Source organism: Otolemur garnettii, unplaced genomic scaffold (genome assembly GCF_000181295.1).
Source record: "Otolemur garnettii isolate 467f Iridium unplaced genomic scaffold, OtoGar3 scaffold00117, whole genome shotgun sequence".
Taxonomy (NCBI): domain Eukaryota; kingdom Metazoa; phylum Chordata; class Mammalia; order Primates; family Galagidae; genus Otolemur; species Otolemur garnettii.
Genome location: NW_003852512.1, coordinates 6,141,694 through 6,156,314, shown reverse-complemented (window position 1 = coordinate 6,156,314; position 14,621 = coordinate 6,141,694). Strand labels below are relative to the sequence as shown.

Here is a 14,621-nt window from a genome sequence, read left to right as displayed (position 1 = left end):
CAAAAAGAAGAAACAATATATGTCAAGGCAAAACATGGAAAACATGGCATATTTATGAAACCACAAAAAGCTCGGAGTTAACCAAAAGTGTAAGACACAGATACAAGTAAATAAGAGTAAGTGGAGATAGGCCAGGGCTGTGTCAGACAGCATGTAAATTATCAAATAAACAAAAGATCTACAATTTATAACAAAGTCAGTGGTGGTAAGGTCATGAATCATTTTAAGCATGGCATGATAAAATTCGTTTAACTTGTAATCCAAAGCTGGGAGGAAGATGGTGACTAGAGGCAGCTTTCATTATAGGCTCCTGTTCATTACGAGAGATACAGTACAGAAGTGGACTCAGGTAAGCTGAAGGGGCACTGTAAGAGGTACAGAAATTCAGATTGTAGGTAATTTCAAAATCCCAGAAGACTCAATCCAAATAAAGCATCTCCTACACATATTTTAATTAACTTTGCCAAAGTTAATATGAAGGAGAAAATCCTGCAAGCAGCCAGATGTATAAAAAGCATTACCTGCAAAGGGAGAAATATTTGCATGACTGTAGATCTTTCAGCCCCAAATTTTCAAGCCAGAAGAGAATGGTCATTAACTTTCAATGTTCCAAACAAAACAACTTTTATCCCAGGATCCTATATCCAGCTAAACTGAGTTTCATTTGTGATGAAGAAATCAATACTCTACTGACATACGCATGTTGAGGAAATTTGCCATAACTAAACAATCTCTCTAGGAAATACTCAGACACATTTTCTATGATGACCAGCACAATGGTATACCTCCAAAGAAAACTCACTCAGAATTTATTGAACAAAACATAACTTCCACAATAGTGAAAGAAAGATTTAAAAATATGCACTGGACATTTGAAAAACTTGATGGCCAAAACACTACCATGCCTATTAATTCTCTCAATTAAGCTGAATGGCTTAAATTCTCCTTTAAAGAAACACAGGTTGGCTGACTGGATACAAAAACTCAGGCAAGGTATCTGTTGCCTACAAGAGACTCATCTTACCCCAAAGGATAAAAAAGGCCTCCAAGTGAAGGGATAGATATCTCTAAAACAGGCAAACGGAAATCGGAAATAAGCAGGAGTTTCAGATACAATAAGATTTAAACCAACAAAGAAAGAAAAGACAGGGATAGACTACATAATAATCAAAGGAAACACCTGTGGTCCCTACTGAATGCTCCTGAATTTACAAAACAAACCCTAATGGACATGAAAAATTTGATATTTGCCTTACACTTTAATAGTTGGACACTTTAACACCACTTTGTTAGTTCTGGATAGATTTTCGAAGAAGAAACTGAATAAGGAAATAATGAACTTAAACTTGACCCTAAAACAAATGGACTTAACAGAACTCTATGGAACATTTCATCCTAAAAAAAAAAACAAAAAACAAAAAAAACAAAAATTGAATATACATTCTTCTCACCAGCTCATGGACCATCCTCCAAAATTGATCATATCTTAGGACACAGATCTAAACCCAACCAATTTGAAAGAATAGAAGTTATTCCTTGTATCTTCTGAACCATCATGGATTAAACATTGAGCTCAACAGAAACAGAAATCTTCATACTCAAAGTCATGGTGACTAAATAATTTTAGGTTGATTGATAGCTGGGTCAGATAATATTAAGAAGGAAGTCATCAAATTTTATGAACAAAATCATAATGAAGACACAAAGTATCAAAACCTAGGAGATACTGCAGTAGTCCTAAGAGGAAAATTAGAAAGCATTAGAAACCTCCTCCAAGAAAATAGAAAGAGAGAAAGAAAACAACCTAATGACCTACTGGGTCTTCTCAAGCAACTAGAAAAGGAGGAATAATCCAGCTCCATCCCAGCAGAGAAAAAGAACTAACTAAAATTAGAAAAGAATTAAATAACATTGAAAACAAGAATCACACAGAAGATCAATGAAAAAAAAAAAGGTGATTCTTTGAAAAGCTTAATAAAATTGATAAAGTTTTGGCTAGTCTAACAAGAAACAGAAAAGTAAAATCTCTAATATGTCAATGAGAAATGATAAAAGAGAAATAAGAACAGATACCATAGAATTTCAAAATATCCTCAGAGATTACTGGAAAAAACTCTTTTCTCAGAAATATGAAAATCTGGAAGAAATGGACTAATATCTGAAAACACACCACCTTCCAAGACTCAACCAGAAAGAATTAGAAATTTTGAATAGACCTATATCCAGCACTGAAATAACATCAACTATACAAAATCTCCCCAAAGAGAAAAGTCCAGGACCAGATGGCTTGACATCAGAATTTTACCAAACCTTCAAAGGTGAAATAGTAGCTATACTACAAAACCTTTTCAAAAACATAGAAAAAGAAAGAATTCACCCCAACACATTATATGAAGCAAGTATCACCTTGATCCCCAGACCAGGAAAGGACCCCAACAAAGAAAGAAAATTATAGACCAATATCATTAATTAATATTGCTGCAAAAATATTCACTTAGATCCTAGAAAACAGAATTAAACAACCATCAAAAATTTTATGCACCACCATCAACTTGATTTTTCCAGGGTTACAAAGTATGTTCAACATATACAAATCTATACATATAATACACCATATAAATAAAATTTTAAAAATAACATACAATTGTTTCAATTGATATACAAAATCTTTTGATAACATCTATCATCTTTTCGTGATTAGAACATGAAAATAGGCTAAGATGAGACATTTCTTAAACTGATAGAGGACACCTACAGCAAACCCACAGCCTATATCATATTCAATGGAGTAAAATTAAAAATATTTTCACTTAGATCTGGAACTAGACAAGGATTCCCATTGTCACCTCTGTTATTCAACATAGTAATGGAAGACCTAGCCATCACAACGAGGCAAGAGAAGGGGATCAAGGGTGTTCAAATGGGGTCAGAGGAGGCCAAACTCTCACTCTTCGTGAATGACATGATCATATCCCTGGAAGACCCCAAAGATACAACTACAAAGCTCTTAGAAGTTATCAAGGAATAGAGCAATGTCTCAGGATACAAAATCAATACTTACAAATCAGTAGCATATATATATATACAATAGACAAGCCGAAAATATAGTCAAGGACTCTATTAATTTTAATGGAAGTACCAAAGAAGATGAAATGCCTGGGAATTTATCTAACAAAGGATGTGAAAGATCTCTATAATGAGATTTATGAAACCCTGAGATAGAAATATTTGAAGATGTTAACAAATGGAAAAACATACCATGCTCATGGCTGGGAAGAATTGACATTGTTCAAATGTCCATTGTACCCAAGGCAATCTACAGACTTAATTTATTCCCTATAAAAGCACAAATGGCATACTGTAAAGAATTTGAAAAAATAGTACATTGTTTTATATGGAATCAGAAAAAAAACCTCGAATAGCCAATACGTTACTTAGAACTAAAAACAAATCATAAGACATCAGGTTATATTACACAACTATACTGATCAAAACAGTATGGTCCTGCATAATAATAGAGACGTAGATATATGGAACAGAATAGAGAATCTAGAGATGAACCCAGCCACATATCATTTGATCTTTGATAGGCCTAACAAAAACACACATTAAGGAAAAGATTTCCTATTTAACAAATGATGCTATGAGAATTGGCTAGCAACCTATAGAAGACTGAAACTGGACCCTCACCTTACACCACTAACAAAAATTGATTCTCACTGGATAAAAGATTTAAACTTAAGATACGAAACTATAAAAATATTAGAAGAGAGTGCAGGGAAAATGTTTGAAGATATTGGCCTGGTGTAATACTTTATGAGGAGAACCCCCCCACCTCGGCAATTGAAGCAACACCAAAAATATGTTACTGGGATATGATCAACATTGTACCCCATGATTGCATTGATGTACACAGCTATGATTTAATAATACTAAAAAATAGAAACTTCTATACGATTAAGGGTGCCTCAAGTAAAGCAAACAGCCTTCAGAATGGGAGATTTTGCTGGTTATGATTCCAACAAAGATATGATAACTAGAATCTACAGAGAACTCAAACTAATCAATAAGAGAAGAACAAACAACCCCATTTCTTTGTGGGCAAGTGAGTTGAACAGAAAATTCTCTGAGGATTGCAGGCAAATTGGCAACAAATATATGAAAAAATGCTCACCATCTTTAATCATCAAAGAAATTCAAATGAAAACCACTTTGAAATACCTCCTAACTCCACTAAGATTAGCCCACATCATGAAATCCCAAAACTTCAAATAGTGGCATGGATTTGGAGAGAAGAAAACACTTATATACTGAAGGTGGGATTGCCTTTTTGGAAAAAAGTATGGAGAATTCTCAAGAACTAAAAGTTGACCTACCATTTAATTCTGCAATTACATTACTAGGTATCTACCCAGATGAAGAAAAATCATTTACAACAAAGACATTTGCATCAAAATGTTTATTACAGCCAAACTCATAATTACCAGGACAGGGAAGCAGCCCAAATGCCTATCAACCCATGAATGGATTAATAGATTGTAGTATATGTATACAATGGAATACTATGCAACCATAAAAAGATGTAAACTTTATACCTTTTATGTTTAACTGGATGTACCTAGAACATATTATTCTTAGTGAAGTATCTCAAAAATGGAAAAAAATGTATCCAATATACTATACTCAATACTATTCTGAGACCAATATATAATCACTTACACATTCATATGAAGATAAAACACAAATATAGTCCAGAAGGAAGGAAGGGAGAGGAGGGAGAGGGAAGGGGAGGAGGAAGGCTAGTGGAAGGGGGGTATTTGGTGGGATCTCACCCAATGTGCCCAATGCAAGGGTACATTTGAAAACAGCTAAGACAAAAAATAAATAAGACAACAACAAATAAGTAAGCGAGGTCATGGATATGTTAACCAGTCTGATTTAAAAATTCCCCATTGTTTATCAAATCATCACATTGTACCCCATAAATGTATGCAGTTATGATTTAATAAAAATTAGATTAAAAAATAGTTTGTACCCACAGCATCATTATGCATTTCAAAACAAAGAAATATTTCCTGGGGGAAAGTAAACCTAAATAAAATACCTAATTTAACACATTTCTTATTCATTCATTCTTGTTCTTCCAAAACACACTATGTTCTATTCTGCCAGCTTACTGCTTCTTCTTCCTTCTGGAGTCTCTTTTTTTTTTTTAACATTAGGATAAGAACAGAAGCTTTCTATTATTTTCAGGCAAGGTGTTTGTGAAGCCCATCCATCTCCGGATGGATGTTGGAGATGTAATGTGGAATTCTGAAGAATATAACACAGGATTATGACACTGAAAGCATGGGAGAAAATTAATTCAGCTATTGTTATGACCTGGATTAACATGTTTGGGACTAATGCAGTAGCAGTAAGACCTAAGAGAAGGATGAAATGAATTTAAGACACACCACACACACACACACACACACACAGCCACGGTGGGTGCCAAAAATGTATACACATTTTAAGAAAAGAAAAAAAAGACTGTTTAAAATTTTAATACTTGATATCTGCCAATGCCAAAAGATGAGTACAAGTCATCTTGAGCACCTCTGGTAATTGAAGTCAAATATATATATAGAAATTAGAATGCATTGCATGGCTAGTTTATTGAGAGACAAAGAAAGCACTGATAAATTTAATTTTGGACATTATTTTACTGAATGTCATTTAGTAAAGTCAGTGGTTATCAAACTTGGCTGCACATTGGAATCAGTGAAAGAGCTTTTCACTAGTGAATATTCTAAAGTATCATTCCTGGATATTCTGGTGCCTCATTCTTGGGCTCTGAAATTGGAATAAGTATTTTATATAACTTCCAATGGTGATCAGAATGCACAACAAGAATTAGAACTTTTACTATAAAATACTTAACAATGAAAAGCAAATGAAATATAACTAGCACATGGATAGGCACCGAAAAAGAAAAAAAAATCTTGGTTATAGTTCTGTGGCTCCTGTAGTTGCAAGTGCATTTAGTACAGATCTGAATATTCTCTTATGTTGCTATTCTGAGCAGATGTTCATTTCTCATTCATGAGAAATTAGGGTTTGAATATCCTGCACCTGTCTCCAAATGTTACCAATGCCAGATTCTCAACTTCTTTCTCTATACATCCATTAATCCAGTTCATAATGATTTCTTTTATGTTTAACATGTGCTCTTTCTGGCACAAAAAGATTCTCCTCTATATAGCCCAACTTTCCACTTACACAAATGATTATATTAGTTACTCAGCAGATGTCTAAGACAATAGTTTTCCCCAGGAGATCTGTATCCTGAAGTTTAAACCATTTTGTCTTGAGAATTGGCCAGAAATTTATTGGAACTTACTAAAAAACCTGCGAGGACATGGCATATATAATCACACAGTCAAATCCAGATCACTGTCCATAGAGAACATGAACACATTGACACATTGTTGGGATTCCCCAAAGTGGTGATTAACAAAGTGAAATATTATCCCTGTCAATTCTTAGACTTAAGTAACCCTTCCCCAGACACTAATTGTTAATGAACACAGAGATAATTATTCAATGACTATTTTTTTAAATAAACTCAAAGTTAAAATAAAATAAATAAAATAAAATAAATAAAATATATAACTAACAATATTAAGCTGTTTTAAACAATTATTCAAAAACCACATTGGCCAGGTGCAGTGGGCTCACCCCTGTGTTCCCAGCACTTTGAAAAGCAAAGGTGGAAGTATCACTTGTAGTCAGGTGTTTGAAACCAGCCTGGGCAATAAAGGGAGATTCCGGTCTGTGCCTATATAAGAAATTCAGTGGAGTGCAATGGCATTCACTCGTAGTCCTAGCTACTCAAGAGGCTGAGGAAGGAGTATTTATTGAGCCCAGGACACTGAGGCTCCAGTGAGCTATGATCACACCACTGCACTCCATCTTGAGTAACAGAGAAAAGACCTCATTAAAAAAAAAAATCATGTTAAAACAATACCACCAATGTGAAACATTCAGAATCCATTGGAGTTTTTCTTTCTTCTGTTTCTATTGTCAAGTTTCCTTTTATAAGGACACCCTGAAAGCACATGCTGTGATCCCTCCTTCCGAGTCAGAAGTCGAAAACAATCTGCTCATTTTGGAGACCTTCGTGATTTTTAAAAGTTTTGTTGACATATAGATTTATCACTGCATTCCAAGGGCATCACCCCCATAGGTAGAGCTAAAAATTCCTTGTCAAAAAACCAAAGAAAGAAAAAATATATTAGTGGTTTTCAAGGATTAGAAATGGATGTAGGCAAGGAGGAGTGGTTGTGACTACACAGGGGTAACCAGAGTAGATCTTTTTGGTGGTGAACAAGCTTTGTATTTTGACTGAAGTGACAGCTAAAGCTATCTGTACATGTGATCAAAAGACATAGACCTTTACTCACCCATTATTGAGATGAAAATTTCATGGTTTACTGTACCTATACAAAATGTAACTATTTGGAGAAACACAGTGAAGGCCTAGGGGACTCGTCTGTACTATCTTTGTGTGCTTTCTGTGAATATATGATTATTTCGAAATAGAAAGTTAAAGCAAATAAACAACCAAAGAATCTCCTTTTCCAAGTCACTGCCCAAGAGAACAACCCCAAGCACTGTGGAGCCTATTTTTCCTTCTAGAACTGGCATCACCTGCATTTTGGCTATCATATGCCAACCAATGCGTCACTTCACTCTGTTCTTTATCCATAGTTTGGCAAATGTGTACTCTTCTCAATTCAGGCCAGATTTCTGCTTTTGTTATTTTCTCTAGCTCAATCTAGTTCAATCCACAATGCATACTAGACATTTTTTTTTATTTTTTATTTTATTTTTTTTTTGCAACAGAGCCTCAAGCTGTCCTCCTGGGTAGAGTGCTGTGGCATCAAAGCTCACAGCAACCTCCAACTCCTGGGCTCAAGTGAGTCTCCTGCCTCAGCCTCCCAAGTAGCTGGGACCACAGGTGCCCTCCACAATGCCCGGCTATTTTTTTGGTTGCAGCCGTCATTGTTTGGCAGGCCCGGGCTGGATTCGAACTCGCCACCTTAGGTGTATGTGGCTGGCACCTTAGCCACTTGAGCCACAGGCGCCAAGCTGATACTAGACATTTTGACTGATTGAAGAAAGGAAAAAAAAATAGTCTTATCTATCCTACTGGGACATTGAGTTCCCTGTGGGCTGGGACAGCAGATTCATCTATCTGCAAAGTATCTAGCACAGCAGGCATTCAGTTAATGTTTTAAAAAGTAATAAATGAAATGTTATAAAATCAGTGAGCATTATTGTTATTAACATTTTAAAAGCTCTTGCAATTTTCTACTAAAAGGAACTTTTCACTGTTTCTGTCAACTTCCTCTTTCTTTTAAAGACATTTTATACTTTTAACATAACTGAGGGCAGCACATTTTTAGGAAGGTCACAAAATTCTATAAAATTCATTCCTGTAAAATGGTACAATTTTCTAAGATACAAAATTACTCTCAAAACTATTCTTGAAAATTAAATCTTCCACAGATTTTAGATGGTTGTGGCAGCAGTTCTGCACTTTCTGATGTGAATTATTAGTGGGGCACATGGGATCCCCACTAATAAGCAGGAGAATGACTGCTTATTATTTGGTTGCTACAAAGATGGAAAAAAATGAGGAATCCTAATTCAAAAGAACTACTGAAGACATGCCCATACCTTTCGTATTGTAGTTACTTGCTCATCTGTATGTTTAAATCTTCTAGAAGCCAGTCTGTATGTTTGTGGGGGGAAGGAATAAAAATGAGGCAGACATAACAAGTTTCTAATGCTAGTTATGCTATAGTTTTCTACCATTTTATTTTCTCATTCATCTCCCTTTGCCCTGTATTAGGAAAGAGCCTTTGAGTACAAGAAACAGAAAACCTACTTAGAAAAAAAAAGAATTTGTTAGCTTGTGTAAAAATGTCCTGAGGTGAGACTTGAAGACCAAACAATATTATCATGGCTTGATTTACTTTCACTCTTAACTATGCCCTCACCTGTGTTATCTTCTTACTTAGGCTCCACATTGGTGACCTCAGGAATATCCAGGCTCATGATTTACCAAATGGAGGTGCAGTGAAGAGATCATATATGTCCCAATAAATTCTGTACAATTGCCAGCTTTCACTGTAATTGGATGAACGTAGGTCATATATCCATATCTGAGCCAATCCTTGCCATTCAGTGTGTTCTGGGAATTCATTGGTCAGGCCTGGGTTTTGTGGTCACGTCCACCTAATCTACATAAATGGCAAACAGAATATCAACTCCAAAAGATATTGAGGGTACCATTAATAGAAGAAAAAGAGAAGAGATTTTGGTATGTTTAATATACTGTACTTCAGCAGCAAGTGAGTTGACTTCTCACAGTTCTCCAACTGTGCTTCTTCCCACCTCTGAGGAAGTATCCTTCTATACTTCCACTAGCCTTCTTCAAGTCTTTTTGTCAAAATGCTACCTGTTTTTCAAGGGCACATCAAGTTAAAACATTCCTTTCTTTTCTAATTTCCTCAATTCTTGGTCAAAATGAATTTCTTCCCCTGTCTTTGTATATTCCCGTAGTATTTCAAACTTTCACTCTAGCGTATTTTGTGGCCTTTTTGATACTATAATGCTGTGAACCCATGCCTTTATCTCCCTATGTAATGTGTTTTGTGAAGTTAGTTACTACCTTTGTTATCACTTTGTATTGCTTATAAAGTACCAAGGATTCTGTCATGCCTGTAATACATTCTTGCTGAATTATTCACTTAAAATTAATTGGGATAATTGATCATTTTTGCCCATTTCAACATGCTAAATAAATGTTCTGTGCTTACTGTGGCAAAATTGTTCTAGTAAATTTGTTTATTTTTGAAGTTTTCTTTCTCATTGATCTAAGGAAACGCATTTATACCTATTTGTATATAGTGTATACAATTCTCCTTCCATTGGTAACTCATGTTTCCTTCTCATCATTTATATCTATTATAGATTTTATATCAGAAACCCAATCCATCATGCGTGATATGGCTTTAGCTGTATAATCAGCCATGATGAATAGTAACCATAATAAGATATTTATATTATAAATTAAATGATATTTCATAAATTAGCAAAAATATTCTAACTACCTTGAGAATTCTTATGATTTTTTACAAGAGCTTTTAAAAATGGGTACATATGGTATGTCTTCTTTGCTGGTGAAGCTGCAAAGACTAGTGGTTAATTTTACATAATATCTTATAATTAGGATTAAAAGTGGGAAAATATCCATTTCAGTATCATAAAGCTTTACTGACCATTTACTATAGCTCCAAAATCTTTGCTGTACTTGAACTATGGAAAAATGAATAGGACATAGTAAAAACCTTGTGGCAGAGGCCTATGCACAGAACTTTTCAAAATAAATTTAGTAAAAATGATAATAGAATTCCTCAGACTAATCTTGGAAGATGGAAAAGGGGAACTTAACCCTGGATGAATATAATATAAGAATTTCTGAATATAACTAGTTGTCGATGTTTCTAAATAACCCTAGGTTTGCATTTTATAGTGACAACTTATAGGTTACACACCTCCAGTACCTCCAACGTGTAGACAGTTTGCTAGACATTGATAGAGTTGTGTTTCTAATCATAATCTTCACCATTACATGCTACTGTCTCTCTCACACCATATATATTATTGTCTGGAGTTAATGCACCACAATTACAGCAGAGTCTATCAACAAAGCAAATACCCTTCCAGTAAAATAACTAAGAAACTTGAAAAATACCTTATTTTTAAGCTGAAGAGAATTCCATGTCTTCCATATCACTGGGGAAAATGTATATGTATTAATTTGTGTCTGAACCAGATGTCAAAATTGGGCAGAAAGCCTATAAAAAATAAAAGTTCCCAAGTTGAGTTCCCCTGACCTGAGTTAGTAATTCAAATAGAATAGATAATACAGACTCATATGTCACTCTGACTCAACAAATGTGCTATAATGTTTTACCAGAATTTCATTTAAATTGTTAACAAGCTCCACTTTCCAAATAGAATAAACTGAAATTGATTTGAAAAGCTTGCATATTCCAGTGTTCCATAAAGAGAACCAAACCTGACCATCAAGATAAATATAGGGTACTGCATATTCAAGACGATGCAGGCAGAACGGGGATGGAAGACCACATTTTTGGCAAGGGAAAAACCCCTAGGAAAGGAAAAAAAAACTAAAAACTAAGCTGAATGAGTCAGAACAAAGGAAAGTCAGTTAGTTCACTTTAAATAAGCCACTGCTACATTTCTTATCTGAGCAAGTTTCCTGGTTTTCCTGGAAGCCTGTGCTGTAGGGGGATACAGTTTACAACGTCTCTGCTGGGTCTGTGAACACTCTGAAGAAAATAATGGCCACAGAAGATGCTGTGGCAAAGGACCTGGCATGATACATTAATTAGGCTGTTTCCTGCCCAGTAAACCATCAACACAAATACCCTTTGTGGAGATTTGTATTTGGCTGGGGCAGAGATGAAGGCAACAGCTTGAGCCCTGAAATATGGGTAAAAGTGCTCACGTCCCTTATCTCTGAGAAAGACCTTCTGTGGTAGTGATGAGAGGAAAATTCCTCTCTCCCACCAATTCTTCAGAGGAGATTGTCACCAGTGGTATTTCACTCTACAGTGAACTGGTGGGATTAACATTCCCCTAAGACTCTGTGTGTGTGACCACAGACAGGAGGCTGCCCCTACACAAGGCTTAGGTTCCAGATTTCTCAAGACTACTCAGATCCTTAAGGTTAGTGATTATAGAAACAATAGGAGTTGATATGCTTGCTCAGAGTAACTGCTGGTATCTTTTTTCCCTTCCTCTGGGCTGAGTAAATACTTTCAATATAAGCTGAGTGGAACTGACACTCAGAGCCGCTGTCAGAACCCCATAAACTGGCAGCGGTCCCTTGTGTTCCAAACTTTAAAAATTCTATTCTGTATGTCTTGTCTCTTTCTTTCTCATGGATTCTAACTTTACATTTCTTCAGTCTGTTGCTGCCAGATCCATAGGTCTTAACAGACCCTTCCCCCGGGGGGATTCCAGCAGTTATATATCTTGGTGAGACATTTTTAAGCACAGATGAGAGAGACCATATTAATAACAAAGTCAAGAAGTTATTTCCCTGCAATAACAAAGATATGTCTTTTAGAGTTGTCAGCTCAAATGTTAGCACATTTGGATTCTTTGGTAGTTGTTTTTTCCATGAAGTATCCTCTGGGATTTTATGGAATTATATAACTATTTTGTAGAATTCTTGGTGCACACAGTTACCTAGAAATTTGAAGCTGTCTCAATTATAGAACTGTATATTTTACTAATATGAATATATTTCTAGTAGGTAAATTCAATCTAGGAAAATGAAAGCTTATAGATTTGAAACAAAAATATCCCTTTATTTAAAATTGAGAGTCCTCTGTCACCATTTCCCAAACATCTACTATGCATTTCCACTTGGGTATTACACAGGTAAAATATATCCAAAACCAATCATTGCCTTACTCATAAACTTGTCCCTTCTGTGCTCCTGTTTTGGTATATGACCCCACCATCCACTCATTAACTCAGGATTACTATATGTAAATCGCCATTAAGATTTTCCATATCTAGGCGGCAGCAGCAGTGGCGACCAGGGCTCTGGGCCTGCAGCCCCCAATGCAGCAGCTGGCACCCGGTGCTCAGGGAGCGCAGCCCCGGGGTCTCAGGGAGAGTTGATTCAGAACAGGCTGTACTCCGCGGTGCTGATCACCTTGGAGAACTGCCTGCTGCCTGATGATGAGCTCCGCTTCACCCTGTCTATGTCGAGCAGCCTGCACACAAACACTGAGATCCACCTCTGAGTAATGGGCTGCAAGCTCATCCAGGCAGCTGGCATCCTGCTCCATCTGCCGCAGGTGGCCATGGCTACCGGGTAGGTGCTGTTCCAGGGTTCTTTTATGCCAAGTCCTTTGTGAAGTATTCCATGGAGCATGTGTCAATGGCCTGTGTTCACCGGGCTTCCAAAATAGAAGCAGCTCCATAGACACGTAAGAGATGTTATCAATGTGTTCATAGACTTCAACAACTCAGAGAGAAAAAAGAAACCTCTGCCTTTACTACTGGATCAAGATTATGTTAACTTAAACAACCAAATTATAAAAGTAGAAAGAAGAGTTCTCAAAGAGCTGGGTTTCTGTGTCCACGTTAAACATCCTTATAAGAGAATCATTATGTACCTTCAGGTGTTAGAATGTGAGCATAACCAACAGCTGGTCCAGACGTCATGGAATTACACGAATGACAGCTTTCACACTGATGTTTTCGTGTAGTTCCAGCCTGACAGCATTGCCTGTATCTGGATCTATCTCGCCGCCCGGACTCCGGAGATCCCTCTGCCCCAGTCATCCTCATTGGTTTCTTTTGTTTGCAGCAACTAAACAAGAAATTCAAGAAATCTGCTTAAAAATCCTACAGCTTTATACACGAAAAAAGGTTGATCTGAGTCACCTTTTTCCATGGAAAAGAAGAAAGCACGCCATCCAGGAGGCAGACACAAGCGCAGGGCTTGCTCTCTGGAGGTGCACGGGCTGCAAACAGCACAGCAGGGTTCTCGCCTGCGCCCAAGCTGGAATCCTCCGAAGAAGTTAAGGGGAACAAAGCTTCTCAGCTCTCTGTGAAGAGTACCAAGAGGAGAATTGAGGGTATGAAGAAAACCAAAGCTGACAGCCCCGTGAATGGCTTGCCAAAGGGGCAAGAAATTCAAAGTCTCGAGCAGAGCTACTCGAGGTCCCCATCATGGTCTGCTTCTCCTAAGACGAAGAAAAGGGACAGTGGCTCTGCATGTGGTGGGCTCCAAGTCACAGAGCTACTCTCGGAGCCAGAGCGATTCCCGGCCAAGACAGGCGCACCCCAGCACTCCCTACAAAGGCTCCGAGGCGAAGGGCTCCTGGAAGTCCAAACACTGCAGCTGTCCCACTTAGAAGCCACACGAGTCTCAGAACCGGAGCTCATTCCGTTCTCGAAGCCGGTCACAGGAGCGGGCAGACAATGCTGGAAAATACAAGAAGCAAAGTCATTACTATAGAGATCAGCCAGGGAGCGTGCAGGGTCATCTGAGTGCACAGGCCATCCTCATGAGCGGGACCACCCTGGGCACAGCGGGCACCGGAGTTGAGGCGGGGTCCCGGTGACCAGTGGCCATAGGCCCCTTCCTAGAAGGTGTCTGGTGGTTGCCCTTCGCCCCTCCCTGCAGCAGGAGTCTTTCCGGAAATGGAATTGAGCGGATGGCGAGGTGTACTCCAGGCCGGCGTGGGGCTCGGCACATACCTGTCCACCTTGGTGCTATCTGCCACCTCTTCGCCCCCACCGCTACTCAATTTAGAAACTTTGTCTGTATTAGGTTGTACTATGTACATATTTTGCAGCGTTTCACAGTGAGAAAATGGCCTTAGTGGCCCTTTATTCTCTATCCATGTTGTAAATAAACATGAGTTTAAACAAGTTAAAGCTATATATGAAAACTCAGAACTTGAATTCTATCAGTTTAAAACGTGTGTAGAGAATTCTGATTTTTTAAATGTGAA

General features: G+C 37.3%; 1 pseudogene; it reads left to right on the top strand.

Annotated features, from left to right (window-relative positions):
* The window catches only part of LOC100954645, a 46,515-nt pseudogene extending 32,026 nt beyond the window's left edge, over positions 1-14,489 (top strand).
* The last annotated feature ends 132 nt before the right edge of the window (positions 14,490-14,621 follow it).